General features: G+C 37.9%; 1 long non-coding RNA gene across 1 annotated transcript; it reads right to left on the reverse strand.

Annotated features, from left to right (window-relative positions):
* Window positions 1-598: 598 nt before the first annotated feature.
* On the reverse strand, window positions 599-2,470 carry LOC141946490 (uncharacterized). The gene is made up of 2 exons (XR_012629851.1): window positions 2,250-2,470; window positions 599-701 (listed from the first exon to the last, which is right to left on the reverse strand). It is a non-coding gene; the product is annotated as an uncharacterized LOC141946490 (long non-coding RNA).
* Between the last annotated feature and the right edge of the window lie 3,564 nt (window positions 2,471-6,034).

Here is a 6,034-nt window from a genome sequence, read left to right on the forward strand (position 1 = left end):
CTTCTTCTGAGCCACAATTAAAAGTAATACATAGACCACACCTCCCAAAGAAAGGAATTCAAAATCACATAATTAAAAAGAGAAATGAAAAATGTCTCTTTAAAACCACTGATCATAACTAGTGCATTCATTGTTTGGTGTTTTAATTCTGTAACTATTTATTGAAATTTGAGAGAATATGATTTTTTTTTTGTTTGTGAAACTGGTGAATTCTGAAGGGAGAGTTCTCTACCTGTCAGCTAGATCAGAAACTAGGTGGTAAGGTAATATGGCATGACTACTAGAACTTGCATTGAACCCAGTGAACTAAGGGGCATTGATTTTAAGTAAATTATTTCTTTGAAGTCACTGTAGAAATTCTGTTTGCAACCAATAGAACAATATGACCCTTTAGTTTCAAAATATCCTTTAGAAGTGCTTAATCTATCAAAACTTCACATATTAAATCCTTAAACATGCGTACAAGCAAAGAAACCAAATAAATAACACCACAGAAGTTGAAGGCATACAGCGGGCATATTGTTAATGAGATCTATTCGTGTAATGGACTTATTTTGGCCATTATGTCACATGGCATAAATATAATAGGTTAGGACAATTTGAAGGAAATGATTTCTTTATTTAATTTGACTTGAGTAGAATGATTGAAGAGAATACTTGATGAAAGATTTCTTCTGACTTGGTTTTGCAGTGTCTCCATTCTGGAGAATGGAAGAGAAAAGGAGTTAATATGGCTCAGCATTTAGTATCACTTTGTAGATTGTTTGTTCTCATGTGTCAGAATATTAAAGAGGTGAGTCATAAGAGAGAACATTTTGTCCCACATATTTAAAATGAACAAAAGAAAATTACACTGTTATTGTTATGGGTAGAACAGTACTTCCAGTCTTGATTAAGCCCTCTCACTGCAAATTATCCCCACCTGACCAGGCAAGATTCATGTTAGTAGTGGCGATATGTGGCTCCTCTGGCCACTTAAGGATTTGTGTCTATGGTAGCACAAAAAATGGGGACTTTATACAATTGTAAAGGAGATAACCCTTGATTCTGAAACATCATATTGAACTTTAAAAAATATATTTCTGACTGTTAAATCTACTCTTCATTAAATTCTTGAAGGGAATGCTTGCAAATTTGTGGATTTATAGGAAAAACATCCTCAGATTATTTCATAGTCAATATTTAAAAAGTAGTTAAAAGATGTTTCAGAGACACACCTGCTGCTATTCTGTTCCTCTTCCCTCATTTCTAAGGGGCATACTTGTACGAGGTAGTGCAAAAACTGTATATAAGAAAGAATCAAACTACACGCAGAAGGATCCTAACCATCTCCTGTGTATTCCTTGTAGTGACTTAACAGAAAAAAAAAGGTATCAAGAAAGTACCAGATACACAAGGTTTGCAAGTGAAGAAGAAAGAAGGGGAATTACTGTCCTCCAATTCTTTGTTATAACAAAGTTAGGCATTGTATGTAGTAATCAAATAATTTTAGAGTGACAGTATGTGATTAAGATGAAAGTGTATCACTAAATAGGAACAAATTCAAAACAATAAACTGTCATAATGAAAGGCTTCACTAGCCACTTCTAATATTTAGCATTGGTTGGCATGATCTGTTAGTGAATCATCTGACCGATAAGCAGCATCTTCATTTTTATGTTTATGCAAACATTGCTAAGAACAAATGTGAATAAGGCAGTAAAGAATCATTTTGTTTTGTTGTTGTATTGCATATCCTGGAGTATTGCAAATATTCTGACTTAGACTGGAAACTTCTGGGTTTAGTAACTTTTTCCACTTAAAGTTTTGTCTGCGTATTTGATAGCTGGATGATGGATGCTTGAGCTCTCTCCTCTGCTAACACGGTTTGACCACAGCAACTAGGTCAAATTCAGTTGTTTCAGAAGTTTAGCTGATGTTTTTGGTCTGCTCATCAAGGAATTGCTTTTCAGGTCTGATGGTATCTCAGAAACAATCTGTTTATTTGGTACCAATAAGGTCATCAGCCATTTTGCAGCAAAATTCCTTGGCTAAAGGAATGCCTCTGAAGGGACTTCTTGGACTCTTCTTGTGACAGGCTCAAGACCTATATTAAAACAGAGAATCTGTCTTTGCTCTTCCTAGTGAAAAGAGCTACAATGCAAATATGAACATCACAAATTCTAGCAAAACTCTGCACCCCCCCCCCCTCAAACTTCATAAGGAAACAGTGAATATTTCGCCTTTGTGCTGTCTACAGCAACTCTTACCTCATCTACCAGGAGGCATGTCTCATTATCAAGAAGCGAAGAATTGAACTTCCTTGCTGATAGGGATGTTTAGAAAATAAAACACCATTATCCACAGCTGTACTTCTAGTAAGAGCAAACAGTCCATTTTCAGATATCAGCAGGTAGAAATCTCAGCAGAAGGATGAATGTTTGTTGTTATGATTCCTGATGACCTTTCTTGTTTTTATTCCACTCTGATAGTGAATGCCTACTGGCATGTTGGTGTTTTTAACCTCCTGAACTGATTTGGGGCTTGTTACAAAACACCATTAATTTATATTTAACTACCTAGGAATTTCCTCCTTTAGCTGCATTGGCCAGTGTCCCAATTCAGGCAGTACTTATGCCAGAATTTGTGACTGCTTTACGAACTACTTCATGGTGAGGCATGAAGGTCAGAGTGGCAGTTATCTGAATGACAAAGCCACGGATGAGCTGTTCAGTACGTTCTGCTGAACCATACTTTTTTTAATCAGATAATCGTTTCAATATATTTCAAAATGAGTACTTTGAATATGACAGGATACTGAAAGTTTGTATTTTATCCACCCTCCTCAAGAATCAAGAAACCCAGAATCCTGAGACCAGATCTTTGAGGAGACATATTGCAACTTCCATTGCTTGCTTCAGGTACCTACACTGTCTAACTGCACACCAATATGATAGTGCATGTGTTCTTATAAAATGTCTATTTTCTAGCTTGGGCAGAAACTTACACAGTTTTTCTTAATGCTATTAAGCCAATACATAAATCAGAAACTATACCTGATTTTGAAAGGGGACACGACAGTCATGTAGTGCTTTCAAGAAAGCTTTATTTGTTTAATTTACATGAGCCTTCAAATGCTTAAGAATTGGTGACATCCTTTATTGTGCCCTTTTTTCTTTTTATGATGTACATCATCACCTTCCATATTACTGACCTAATTTTCTGCCTATATTTTCCAGACATGAGGTGCAACTAATTTCTAAAGCAAAATCAGCCTTGATCAGTCTTAACTGTTTCATGAAATGATATTGCGAATTGTCCGTCACTTATATGTGATTTAAAATCACAGTCTCTTCAGAAATCTGCTGTAAAACCAAGTCAACAACCTCCAAATAGACATGTAAATTATTCTTAATTTTCTAATAATGGGAATACTGAATAATGCCACTAAAAATACAAGAAGAATTAGTAATGCTAGTGTTCTTAAGGAGTGAGTCAGACTTTCAGGAGTCATTTTTTCATTTCCATGTTTCTGCTGTCTGCCTATTGCTAACTTCAGAACAGAGCAAGCCTCTGCCCAACTCACCTCTCCGTATTGTTTATTGGCCTCTTGAAGCTCATCATTTGCATTCATTTTTTAATTTTTTTTTCTCAGTCATACAATATTTAGAATGGTGTGTATGCATCATAAATGTATAATATCACCTGATGTAAATCCCATCCACTCTAAATCTCCTTTCTTATCTTCATCTGAATACCTGCTTTTTCATTTGAATACCTCATTCATCTTGTATAGTCAGATCTTTGATAGAAGTTGCTCCATGGGTTGGCAGGGATAACACTAATTCCAGAGGAGAAGGAAGTCCTGAAGGACTGCTGATTTTGAAGAAGTGCAAGACAGTAACTCTAACCCTTCATGGCAATGAGTGCTGTAGGACTCTCTGTCAATGTCTGTGAGCTCAGAAGTCTTGTCTTGAACAATGATGGCCTGAACAATGTGACATTTAACTGAAGGATTTTCACTGACAGTTTTATTTGACTGAGGTGCCCCAAATCTGATCCTATTTTATTAATTTCCATATATAGTTATTTTGATTTACTACTTTTGTCTCTTAAAGACTATTATATCACTGATATTTCACTAAATGCGATTAGTTGGAAAGATGACATTTACTGTTGTCATGTACAAAGAAAAAAAGACTTTTCAGTGTTTTGCAGCAAGAACTGTGAATAATGTAAAAGTATATAGTAACTTGAAGGCTGCACAAGAAATTTAAGAGAAGATGACAAAAGAGGAAGAGATACTGTTTATATTTGCATTCTACCACCTTTGACATTGCTACTGAAATGTTTACAGGAATTAAAAATGCTGACCATCGGTCACTATGAAAAACTTAGTTACGCTTGTGTCATTGCCAGTTTTCACTCCTCCAACATCTTCTGAAGTCACCATCCTACTTAGCCATAAGACCACAAAGTCATCTAATTCTAGAGTAGCCATTATTTCAGTTATTCTTTAGCAGGAGCACACAAATGTGTTCAGGGCTGAGCTGCAGACATATCTGTCCTGTTTATGTTGATGCTTAACATGCCTGCTGCTTTGCTAACAGTACAAAACTGTGATGTAGCACTTTGTGTAGCTGTACAGGTTGTCTGAAAAGAGAGATGGAAGTTTATATATTTACTTTCCTAACACCATTTCTTGCTCTCTTTTCCTCACCTCTGCAGCAATTGAAATGTCACTCTCCCTCCTTTTAGCAGACCACTGCTTTTCTCAGGATGCATTCTACAAGGGAGTTTTCCTTTCTTACTCTAACTACATTTTTATAAGCACACTGAAACATCTGTCTTGAGGTTTTTCTGTTCTTTTCTTTGGCTTGATCTACCTGATAATGGCATTTTAGCTTCTACCTCCCAGACTTCAGGGTTTTTAAGTACCAGCTTCATTGCTTCTTTTCAAACAGAATTGCCCCCCATTTCAGGGGGAATGGGTGAAGAAATCTGGCTAGGAAGGAAGGGCACAGTGCAAGCTGTTTGTAGTTTGAGATCTCCGTCTCCATTTATTTCTGGGCAGGGAAACATAAAATACTCTTTTCCTCTGAACTTTAATGGGCAGGAATATATTTTGAGAGGTTTTTATATTTTATTGTTGTCTTAAAAAGAATTTCTGGGCATTTATAGGTCCCAGTCAGACCAAATTGACCATTTTTGCTCATTGTATGATAAGATGCCAAAATCTGAGTGTTTTGAGGAAGGTGGCCATTGCATGGTGCTTTTAACTGTTTATGTATGTGACTTGAGATACTATTTGAAAGAATGGATTTAGCTCGCCTGTATTACTTCACTGGTGGATTAGGGAGAGGCAAATTATATCCATAGTATTCATGATATGAAGGTAAGCAAAAGGTGTAACAGGTTTGAGTATTTTAATTTTTAAATAATTGCCTTGTGGAGCTAGGAGTAGTACAACACAAGGCTGTGTCAATGGACACAAATGCAAGCTCTCCATCATTCTTGCCCATGACAAATTCTGTAATACTTTACAGTTTGATATTTTGACCTTGATTTTATATTTTGGTTTATTTCTGTACTAAGAGTTTTTAATAAAAATTCCCATTCAGGCCTGCTTGGTAGTCCTGGACATTGATGGATGAAAGCACTTAGAAGTTATCTATAACTTCAAGTTGTAACAGCCTGAGTATGTGATGGGAAACGAAGAACCTTTGGATCTCGAGCCTTATCGGTAGTATCATTAACTCCTCCTCTGGCCGTGGTCTTGTCATGTTGCTCCGGTGGAGAAACGGGCCAAGGCGCACGGTTACCTCTGCACGGTCCGGGGGGTGCGAGGGGCGTGTGTCTGGTGATGCGCACAGCTGCCCCCGCGGGCAGCGCTCCTGGGGGCCACCCCGGCCCGAGCTCCCCGGTGCTGGCCGAGAGGGCGGTCGGGCAGGAGCCCACGGAAAGTGCAGGGGGAGGCTGCGGCTGCGGACGGCTGCGGTCTCCCGGTTGCCCCGTGAGTGCGACTGCTGTGGCTGCAGCACCGTGGGGCAAGAGC

Source organism: Strix uralensis, chromosome 8 (genome assembly GCF_047716275.1).
Source record: "Strix uralensis isolate ZFMK-TIS-50842 chromosome 8, bStrUra1, whole genome shotgun sequence".
NCBI classification, from domain to species: Eukaryota; Metazoa; Chordata; class Aves; order Strigiformes; family Strigidae; genus Strix; species Strix uralensis.